Source organism: Fukomys damarensis, unplaced genomic scaffold, assembly GCF_012274545.1.
Source record: "Fukomys damarensis isolate Sample0158 unplaced genomic scaffold, DMR_v1.0_HiC HiC_scaffold_11, whole genome shotgun sequence".
NCBI classification, from domain to species: Eukaryota; Metazoa; Chordata; class Mammalia; order Rodentia; family Bathyergidae; genus Fukomys; species Fukomys damarensis.
Window position 1 is genome coordinate 3,064,415 of NW_022900923.1, and position 11,961 is coordinate 3,076,375.

The 11,961-nt window shown below is 40.6% G+C and overlaps 1 long non-coding RNA gene across 1 annotated transcript; it reads right to left on the reverse strand.

The window, feature by feature from the left end:
- Positions 1-2,067: 2,067 nt before the first annotated feature.
- LOC104875104 lies at positions 2,068-6,288 on the reverse strand. The gene is made up of 3 exons (XR_783938.2): positions 6,147-6,288; positions 4,171-4,286; positions 2,068-2,177 (listed from the first exon to the last, which is right to left on the reverse strand). It is a non-coding gene; the product is annotated as an uncharacterized LOC104875104 (long non-coding RNA).
- Between the last annotated feature and the right edge of the window lie 5,673 nt (positions 6,289-11,961).

Sequence of the window (11,961 nt, forward strand, 5' to 3'; positions counted from 1 at the left end):
TTAGGGTAACACAAGGCTGGTACAAGTTGCCTGTAGATGGCAGGAGAAAGAGTGAGGAACCCTGAGACTGAGAGCCTAGTGCTCCCCTCCTGAGAGTGGGAGGAAGGAAAGAAAAGCTCCCTGGGGTATGTTCTCCTTGGAAAATGGACAGGAGGCTCCAGGTTTACCATTCACTCATCCTGTAGCCCAGATCACTCAGAAAAGCCCAAGCACATGGATATGTGAAGGTGTTTGCATTGTTTCCTACAGTAGGAAGCTCATCCTAGGCCTCAAGATGGAGCATGGGCTGACAGGCAGGTAGAGCTCCAGAAGAAGAATTAGGGTCATCAGAAGGAATGAGATGAGTGGATTGGGTACTTGAGGAAGAGTTTTCTCTCTCTGCTTGCTGGGGACAGGAATGGAGTTGGCCTGTTGGGTAGCACTGCTCAAATCAGCAGGTAGAGAGAAAATAAGTTACCTGGTAGCTGTTACACTAATGGCAGAGGTAGCAGGGTAGAGTCGGTGGAAAGGTTGAATGATTACCAGTGAAGGAGTAGGGAGAGGAAGTGGGATTATTACTCTAGCCCCATGCTAAGCGTGGCATTCTACTGTGCTCTTCTAACTACACTGCACCCATCCTCCTTGCAGAGGAGAACAATGAACCCTACATTCCTGAACTATCTCCAGGAAATATCAGGAAAGAGGGCTGGGCAGCTGATATCCCGACTGACCCTGCATTCTGGGACTGTTACTCTACCCCAGGCTGGGTCAGAGCAAGCCCTGTCACACAACCTGTGTGACCTTGGGAAGTCACTTACTCTCTCCGAGCCTTGGTCTCCACATTGGTGGGAATGTAAATTAGCAAGTCATTATAGAAAACATTGTGGAGGTACCTCTAAAACTAAAAACAGAACTACAGAAGACCCCACAGTCTTACGACAGGCATATGTTCAAAGGCGCTGAATTCAATATATTGGAGAGACACCTGCACACCCATGTCATTACTGCAGTGTGCATGACAGGCCAGACAGGGAATCAGCTGTTCAGGGACTCAAGGTTCAGGTGAGTGAACAGGGAACACATGACACATGCACCATGGAATATAAAGGACAACTTCCTGTCATTTGCAACAACAGCATGAAGATCATAATGTTAAAGGAAGAGCCAGGCACAGAAGGATAAATGCCTCATAAGTACCACACGATCTCACTCATGCATGGAACTAAGAATGCTGAGCTCATGGACAAAGAGCAGAATAGTGATTACAAGAGGCCAGAGAGGGTAAGGGAGAGAGACGATGGAAAAGGGCCCATTTGTGGGCACAAAGTCACTGCTGGTGGAGGAAATGTTTACCCATCCTGTTATGAGGAAGGGTGATTATAGCTAACAGTATTTGTATCATAGAATTCAGTCGAGCTGGAAGAAGAAAGGATTTTGAGTGCTGTCACCACCAAGAAATGGTAAATATTTGAGAAGATAAATGACCTCAAAATCCTGAGCTGATCATTACAAAATGTATAAATGTTCCAAAATATCACACTGCATCCCTTGAAGATTTAGAGTTGTTATCTATCAATAATAAATAATGTGGTAAGAAAATCATAAATTGGTCTGCTTTTTATTAGGCTGTTTAAAAATTAGGCAATGCATGTGTACATATTTAATAAAGTAATATGCTGCACAAATTTTAGTTGTTTTTTTATTTATCAAATCCAGTACAATATTGTTATGGTTTTAACATTTTGGAAGTCAAGTTGTTTCTAATCTTTTGCCCTTATATTTAATGCTCTAATGAGCATCTTACTTCATATTACCTTTTTTTCTTCCTCCCACATAAGTATTTTCACATATGTGGACAAACTGATACTCAGAGTAAGTGATTATCTGAGATCTCACAGAGGGTTGAGTTTCCCATATTAATTAAAACTATGCCCTGACCTCAGGATGAGGATGAAGCATTGTTCTGCATAAGAGTGAAGCTTTTGGGAGGCTCCCAGAAAAATCCCTCTGTGAGCTGGTAGCCTCACTTCAACTCTTGCTCTTAAACTCTAAATGGATAACATCCATTGTATTTCAGAAGTGGGTGGGTGTTTTAGCATCACTTTGGAATTTGGGAGGAGAGCAATTCCTTGGGGAAGTCCTTTTGAACCAATGGAATGGGGGTGCTGATCTTTTTCTTGCAGTCCTAATGTCCTTGGCTGTGAAGGAAAAATTAATTCATTGGCCAGGCAATTGAACAGACTGATGGGAAAGCCCCCAGGGAGGTGGGTGTGGGATATACGAAGTGCTTTTCATAAATTAAACAGAGGGAGAATATTTCATCACATGGTAGTTTTCTGTTAAGCCCACTACATAATTTGTTTCAGCTCACTATTTTGGGCACACAGTTGACTCTTCCTCCCCATCTCTAGAGGATGGAAAAATATTACAATGTCCAGAAATCATGTGAACTCTCTTCAGAGTCATCCCTAAAGCATAGCAAAAAAAAAAAAAACACCCCAAAAAACAAAAAACAAAAAATAGCATGAGTGGTTCTCTTTGCTGACTTTAAAAGACTGTGAAACCCTAGGAGTTTCCCAAATGTTTAACTTGTCGGACATTGCTTAACTTGGGCTGACATTAGGAGCCCAAGACAGTACTGCAAAGGCTTCTTTCATTATTTGTGGAGGTAGATTTTTCAGAAGAATGGCAATTTCAGAGTGCCTGATAGCATACAGTGTTAGCTTTCTGCCACTGTGACAAAATACCTGGCAAGATCAACTTAGAAGGACAAAAGATGGCCTATGGCTTCAGTGGTTCAGTCCGTGGTCACTGGACTGTATTACCTTTGGTCCTGTGAAAAAGACTGAAATACATCACAGCGGGAACATGTGGCTAAGTATATTGCTTCCCTCATAGTGGGCCAAAATCAAGACAGACAGGAAGCCAGGGTTCTAATAGCTCCTTCAAGGCCATGATCCCAAGGACATCACTTTCTATAGCTGAGCTCCACTCCTACAGGTTCCACCATCTCCCAGTAGAACCATTCCAGAGACCAAGCCTTTAACACACAGCCTTTGAGGGACATTTAGATACAAAGTATAACATGTATGCACTTTCCACATGTAAAAACTCATACAGTACAACTGGATTTCTAAAACAGGTATACAAACTACCTATGTATTTCAGGCTTTTTATGTTTTAAACTCTCTACTTAATTATTATGTCATATATTACTGTTTCATACTGCAACTAATTAATAAATGAGGATGCTCTCTGTCAATCTATTTCTAATGGTATCAAGTATTTGACAGGTGATTGCAGTACATTGGTGGTGATGGTAAGGTGATCTGCATTGCCCGTTCACTTCCTCTGCTCTTTCCAACTTGGGGCTTTGGAAGGCTCCTCCATGCCCTTTTCCTACTAACCAAGGAGGTCGTTGTCCAGTAGGATCCTCTTAAGGACCTTTTCCTGATCATCGTACCTAAACTTGACCTGGAGTGTCCTAGTTACTGTCTATCCCATTGCCTTGCTTTATTTTCTTTCTCATATTGGCCAGTATGTGATCTTATTTTATGTGTTCATTTGCATGATTATTGCCGGTGTCTTCCAACAGAATTTAAGCTCCATAAAGGCAGGTCACTTGTTTGTTTTACCCACTACTGTACCTACAGTGTCTGGAGTACACTGAGTTGCTGCTCAATAAATACTTGTGCAATAAATGAATAAGAAAGGAAAACAGAGAAGATGATGAAGAGAGGCTGAAAAATGAAGATATAAGAGCTATATTCAGAGATGTTACATATGGTCACTTTAGTATATTTTACCAAATAAAATGGTTCTAGCTAGCCAATAAGCTGATAGATTTCCTTCTTGATTGCTAAGATAGACAAATTAATTCCACCCCTGCTGTTATTTGCACTGTCAGTTTGAACCAGTCCAGGTCCAGGAGTGTTTCATTTTCTCTAGGAGCACTTTGTTGATAAGTGTTGAATTATTTATTTTATAGTTTTTCTAGATTTTATGCTTTTTAGTAAACTCTTTACTCTGGATCTGTTGGTGTTGGCATCCACCATCAATATGTGTGTGCAAATTTAGAAGTTGATAAGGAAATCCAAGCTGTTTTGCTAACAGGTGGGCTGGCGGGAGTTAGACTAGACAGATAAGATGAGAGGAGTAGGCAAGGTGCCTGAAGGCAAGGTGACCCTTTACCTGTGATCTCAGGTTTTCAGAAGTGCTTCTGGAAGTTTCTGTAGAGCTGGAGGAAGAGTCCGAGTTCCATGTATCTATTTTGATGTTATGTGACAGTCACGACAAGAGAAACCTTCCTGGAAGAATAGTATTATGGTATAGATCTAAAATGTCCCCCAGAAACCACACGAGTTCAGAGTCACTAGAGGTAGACCTGCAAGCACAGAAAGATGTAGTGTGTTTCCTGGCTCCTCCCTTCTCTTTCTTCTTCCTGGCTTTCATGGAGTGAGAGCTTTCCTCCCTCAGGTCCTTCCACTATGCTGTTTCTGGCTTGGAGCCGACCAACCATATACTGAACCCACTGGAAACCATGAGTCAAATAAACCTCTCTCCCTTTGAGTTCTGGGTGTCAGATATTTTCCCAGTGATAGAAGAGTGACAAATATAAAGAGGTAACTAGATAGCAAACCCTAGGAATGTGCAAAAGTCAGACTTTATGGCTACATTGGGACCTCCACAAGGCATGAGATGAGAAACCCAGGCATCTGACTGAGGTCTTCAGTATTATGTGAGTTAGGTATTTGTGGGTGAAGGTTAATGTGAATAACCAAAGCAGATGAAAATGTATGCTATCACTGTTAAAACAACGCTTCACAGTAAGATTAATGTGCCTCCTCTTTCATTTTTTTCTCTCCCATTCTTTCAACCTTGAGAAGGAGTAAAGTAGTTGTTGCTAGAGCTATGTTAGGCAGAGTGTAGCATATTGGTAGATTCTGTTCTGTTATGATTGGATAGAATGTAGAAGGAGACTTTTGCATGGTTTGACTTCCTCTGCCCTTCTGTACTCCGCCCATGAAATTCAGATGAGTTTTCTGGTATGGTAAGGCAAGGGGTTCCCAAGCACTAGCTGTTGGTTCTGATTGATCTCAGCTCAATATCTCTTCTGTTTGGACTCCAACCAGCCATCTCCCTCATGAACTGCTACTTCTTGATAATGTCATTTTCAGCCATCAGGTCCCTAAATGCTTTTAAAAAGAGTCCTTTGTAAAATGTATTTTTCTTCAATAGAGGGAACATTTCCAGACCCCAATTTAATGGTGATCTTCATCTTCACTCATTTTCCCATTGGGAAATTCTCCTGATCCCAGAGCTGTTTGCCCAATTTTCGTTGCTCTTGGTCTGTTTATCTATAGAGTAACAGGGTCTTCAGACTTGGGACTATTTTTAAAGTTTGACTTTCATTGGTCTTTGTAAGTAATTCAAATGATCAGGAAGCCCTAGTATGGCTTTCACACCAGTCACCTACACCATGTGTACATGAGGAAAGCAAGAAAAGAAAGGGATGGATCTATGGGTTATTGGGTGGCTACCATATTCCAACCTGACTACAACCAGTTTAAAAATGGGGAAACTGAAGCATGGAGAAGTTAAGACCCCAGAGAATTATATGCTTATAAGTTTGAAAGAAGGAGTTGGGGAGAAGGGCACAGTACAGTGCTGTCCATGTTGGTAGCTGAGGCAAAAGGAGGCTGCTGCTTCTGCTGCCTTACGTTCTGTGGTTGTTGGACACTGCGACCAGCAAAATGGCCTCATGGAGATATTACCTGGCTTTTCAGTAAGGACCGCTGCATGAAGCAGCCACCTCCCCTAATCTCTACATCTCAGGCAAGTGCATCCAAGAACAGGCAGAAGCTAGCTCTCCTGCCACAACCCTGGTTGCTAAGAAGTCTGGGAAATGGGTATCTCAGCTTGCTTTTTCTGCAGAACAAAGAAGAAGGAGGGTTAAACACTGCACCCACCACACCCCCTGCCTACTGTGTGTCGTCTGCCTGCTGTGCTTAGCCTGCATCGGCTGTCTCTGAGTCGCTGTCAGATTCCTGCCCCATTCTTACTTAAGTTCCTACAAAGTGGCACTAGTAAGGTCTATTTTTTTCTCCAAAGTAATAGAATGTTCTCCAACAGAAAAACAGACATTTGGAAAGATGGGCTAACCTTACCTTGTTACCGGAGTAGCAGAACACAGATTTGAAATGTGATCATCCGTACATATTGTCAGTCATTTTTGCTGGTTTAAAACTCCTTTTAAAAATCCATGTTTTCCCCTTGGAGTAACGTGAGGGACACAGAGCTTGGAGGAAACTCCCTTCTAGGAGGAGAATAAGAAGGCGGAGTTCCCAATCCAGTCGAGGACATGTGGGATATGTTACAATACACGGCTGTCCTGGCCTCTCTGGGAAAAAAGCTGATTCTGCAACTGAGTGTGGCCTGAAAGAGCTTGCCCACATGGGAGAAAAACCTACTCCTAAGCACTGTTACCTTCACACAGCTTTGTGCTCAAGAGGCCCTAAGTACAGCATGTTAATTCAAACTTTTCAAAACCATGAAACCGCGGAATATCTCAATATCCTTATGTGGACTCTCATCTGCCTACTCTGTGTTAGCAGAGAAACATTTGGTTTGAAGCAAGACTTTATTTAAGGGGAAAAAGTGTATAGGATTACATTTGAAAATGTAATTATGGAAAAGATAAACCATATGTTGTAACCTTTGTTCTACCTCTACTTCATGGAGGCTTGCTCACAGCAGTTCATTTGGACGTGTATGGGAGTTCGGATCCTATGGCCAAGCCAAAGAATCAGAGCACGGCTCACTCGGTAGCCACCGGTATCCACATTACCAGGTAGTCAGTGCCAAAGTGTCTTAGAGTCCAGTGGTGTAGAAATGTGCAAAACATGTTAGCTCAGAGATGCTGAGCTGAGGGTCCACAACCTCCTCCTTAGGGCACCGACAAAGGTGGGCTGTCATAGGCTACAGAGACTGGGGCCAGGGTAGGGACAGGTAGAGTAGAAACAGTGTTCTGATGTTTCTCTGATTCGAAGTTGAGTAGGTGATGTTCCCAGTTACAGTACTGGGAGGGACAAAATGTGAGCAGCCACATTGGCCCCTCACAAATGTCATAGCCATGGTTATCAGTCAAAATCTTGTGCTAAATGCTGCTTCTGATTTCAGTAAGTAGGATTTATAACCTTCTCCCAAAGTGGGGAGTAGAAAAGCTAGCAATACTAACTTTTGCCTTTTGCAAATTTACCTGTTAATTTGTATATGCACGACTCATTAGTCTCTTTTCAGTAGAAAAAAAAGGTAAAGGTAATAACTCAAAAATATTTAAAGTTCTTTCTTTTTCTGGTACTGGCCATGGAACCCGGGACATCACATGTACTAGGCCAGGACTCTACCATCAAGCTACATATCTAGCCGTTTTCGAAATTTTGTTTTGAGATAGGGTCTCACTAAACTGGACAGGTTGGCCTCTACTGTGAGATCCTTCTGCCCCAGCCTCCCCAAAAGTTGTGGTTATAGGAATGCACCACTGGCCTGGCAGACATAGGCATTCTTAAACCTTTATGAGCAAACAAGCACAATGCACTCATTCTGTGAACTCGGTTGGTGCTTAGAAAAGGATACCCCAAAGAATGGCATCTGGCATGCTGAGTACTTTGAAATAATGAAGATTTGAAGTGCACAGAAGCAAAGTCTCTCTGTCTTCTATTGTCCTTTTTTCACCTTTCTGACTTCTCCAAAATGATCCACAGAAGCCAGAATTCTCCTTCCCCAAGGTGAGTCCCAGAAGCTTGAACCCTGGAAGTAAAATATTAGACTGAGAGAAGCCACTCTCTCTTCTCCTTTCCTCCTCAAATGTTCTTATCCCTGAAGGGCTCTGCCCCACATCTGGGAGGAGGAAATGCTGCACAGAGCCCAAGGAGAGGCTGAACAGACAGGTGTAACTGGGTGGCCCCTTATCTGTTGTTATTAAGCTGTATATTTTTTGTGCAATCATATTTCTACATGTGTCCATTCTTCTTTAAACTGAAAGGGTAAAAGACAGTTTTCTTTGAACCTCTTCATCTCCCATCTCATGTTGCTATGGGGAAAATAACTCCCAACCTGTTAGATGTCAGATGTAGAGTTCGTGGTCTCTCAACAGGAATGAAGTTGTGAACCAAAGAAGGAAGTTAAGAGAGTTTTCCTGTAAAAGAGGAGAAGAGGAAGAGTAGCTCCTGGGTTTCCAGGAGGGGTCCTAAGTGGGTGGCCATTGAGGCTCTTTTTCAAGAGTATTTATTTAGCAAATTCACAACCTGGGTCCAATGTGGGTCAAACTATAATCAACCTATAAGCTTACAAGTATAGTCACTTAGCTGATATTGATCCAGTAGGGAAATGAGTCATGTAGCAAGAGTGTATAGAAAAACAAAGGCATTCCTGGAAAGGGAGGGGTGTATGGATCCAGATGGTCCAGTCATCCACCTATGTGTCCAATGCCCACCTGGGCCCACTGGTCCAGGTGGTGCTGATAGCAGTGTGATGTCAAGCTGATGGTAAACTCTAGAGAGGCCTGTGGGCTTGGCTACTGCATCTGCATCCCGAGGCCTGGCCTTCCTCCATGGCCTCCAGCCAGTCTTTGTGTCTCATCTTCTGTGCTGACTGCCTCCAGGGCACAGTTCCCCTCTGACTGCATATTGATTTCCATCTAACTTATCTGCCTATAATAATAGATGAATCTATCGTGCTTCTCTCTCGTAAATTTGTCATTCCTTATAGGAGTGTTGGTTCTGACTCTCATGTGCAGGGAGAAAATGTGTCATGCCTTTCTGCCCTTACAGCTAGTGTGGTACCAGTTCTTTCTTCTTTTACTTCCTCTGAGTAATACCCACAAGAAAGGTTCATCTAAGAGAAAGGGAACAGCATTCTAGAGGGAAGCTTTAGCAGTAGCCAGGAATCTACCGAAAGCAACGGTTGGGTTATATGACTACTGTAAAGAAAACTTTTGAAACAGCCTGAAAAATTACTAGGGTTTTCAGTAGAAGAAAAAGCCTTGTTTAGGAGGTATATTTTCTGGTAATTTGATTTGATGGAGACATTTGTCTTTTATTATCTTTGAGCTGTTTTACAGTTCTGTAGATTTAAATTAACTTGTAGAACACTGATGGTAATACAAATGATTCTTATCTATACAATTGCAAATAAATTCTCTTTAGTGGAGTGCCCTTTCACTTTCTTTCCCTGAAGTGGAAGAAACCACTGTTGTACCTAATAAAGAAATTCATTACCACTAGGATTATCTATTTGATCTATGAGGTCTCTACTGAACAAACTTCTTTCCTGATTTTTTCATTAATTAAGGGATTAAATAAAATCTTTGATACGTGCTCCTTTTACATCATAGAGAATCATTATTTTACCTATTTAAGAAATATAGCTCATCATTATTCCTAAAGGCTAATTTGGACCTGGCTAGATTCTTATATGCTGTTCACCACAGTGAAAATTTAATAAAAAATACTTCATCCAATTTCCAGTCTTAGCTAACATAATCAAGAGATAAGATTCACATTAATAAAATTAGAGGCAAAAAAGGGGGTAGACAGTTTCCTATGAATGAATCTAATTTCTCATTCTTTATGGCTGAGTAGTATTCCATTTTATAGAAAAACCACATCTTCTTTATCCAGTTTCCAACTGATGGGCAAATGGGCTGTTTCCAAGTTTTAGCTATTACAAACTGTGCTGCTATAAACATAGGTGCACATATATCACTGTGATATGATTATTTTAATTCTTCTGGAAAGATACCCAGCTGAGGGATGCCTGGGTCAAATGGAACCTCTAGTCCCAGCCCTTTGAAGTGTCTCCATATTGATAAGATCCTAAAGAAATAATTGACAATGTGAAATAGGAAGAAAAGGGCTAAAGGTGTAGGGAAAGTGGGAAGGGTAGGGGAAAGGTAATAAGGGAAAAGAAAAAAAATATGAGAAAATGAAAAAATGGAAATAAAGTGTTTGTAAATAGGGAGGGGAGGAGAGGGTGAAGGGAGGGCAGGGATAAGGGGAATAAATGAGAACCAGGACCTGTCGTGTAAAGGTACAAGATCCCAATAATGAATGTAACTATACTGTATACCTAAAATGTACCAATAAACTCAATACAAAGGGTGGGTAGAGTATTACAATAGATACCACTGAAATCCAGATGATCATTAGGAACTATTTTGAAAATATTATTTCAGTAAATTGGAGAATCTAGTCAAAGTGGATGGACTTAGAGACACATCAGCTTACCAGAATCAAAACAAGAGGATATAAAACATACAAACAGATCAATAATAAGCAATGAGATTGAAGAACTAACAGAAGGTCTTCTAGCAAAGAAAAGCTCAGGACTCATTGGATTTTCTGCTGAATTTTATCAGATATTTAAAGAAGAACTAACACCAATGCCCCCTTCAAATTATTTCACAAAATACAAATAGAATGAATTCTTCCTTGTTCTATGAAGACAGCATCACCCTGACACTAAAATTGGATAAAGACACAACATAAAACTGCAGATAGATGTCCTTGATGAACACAGAGGCAAAAATTTTCAACATTTGCAAACTGAGTGCAACAATACATTAATAGCATATAACCATGATCAAGTTGGTTCATCCCAGAAATGTAAGGATGGTTCAACATATGCAAATCAATAAACACATATAGTCAAGAGCATAAAAATCACACAGTCATCTCAACAGATACAGAAAAAGCTTTCAACAAAATTAAACATCCGTTCTTGATAAAAGTCCTGAAGAAACTACATCTATAAAGGTCATATCTCAATATAATGAAGTATATATATGACAAACCTAGCGGCAAAATTATACCGAAAGGGAAGAATCTGAAAACATTCTTTCTATAACATCTGGAATGAGACAAGCTGTCTACTCTCATCATTCCTATTCAGTAGAATATTGAAATTTTAGCCAATACAAGTAAGCAGGAGAAAGAAATAGGATACAAATAGGAACGGAAGAAGTCAAATTATCTCTATTTGCAGATGATATGAATTCTATTCTTTACTTAGAAAAACTCAAATATTCCATTAGAAGACTTTTAGATCTGATAAACAAATTCAGCAAAGTGGCAGGATACAAAACCAATATACAATTATCAGTAGCTTTTCTATACAGGTGTAGCAAACTTGCTAAGAAAGAAATAAGGAAAACAACCTCATTCACAGCAGCTTCAAAAAATACTGAGGCAAGAGTCAGAAGTGGTGGCACATCCCTATGATTCCAGCACTCAGGAGGCTGAGGCAGGAGGATCACTGTTAGTTTGAGGCCGGCCTGGGCTATATAGTGAATTTAGGGTCAGTCTGAACTACAAAGGGAGATTCTGCCTCAAAAAGCCAAAAAATGACAAAACAAAACAAAACAAAACACCCCCCCCAAACCTAGTACAGAAGGAGAAAAACCTCTACAATGACAATTATAGAACATTAAATAAAGAAGTTGAAGAAAGTATTAGAAAATGGAAGGACTTCTGTCTCATGTTCATGGATTGGAAGAATAAATATTGTTGAAATAGTCATATTGGCAACAGCAATTTATGGAGCCAATACTATACCCATCAACATATCAATAACATTTTTCACAGAACTAGAAAAAAACCATCCTAAAATTTATATGGAAACACAAAAATCTGTGAATATCCAAGGCAACCAACACTAAGAAAAAGAGCAAAGATGGAGGCATCACAATACCCAATTTCAAATTATACTGCAAAGCCATTGTAACAAAAACACCATGGAATTGGCACAAAAATAGACTCAGAACAACTGAACAGAATAAAAGCACAGAAGCACAGACAAGCAACAATAGCCATCTGATTCTGAACAAAGAGCCCAACAGTATACATTGGTGAAGACAGCAGTTTTAACAACCAGTGCTGGGAAAACTGGATACCCAGTTAGAGAACATTGAAACTAGATCCTTAT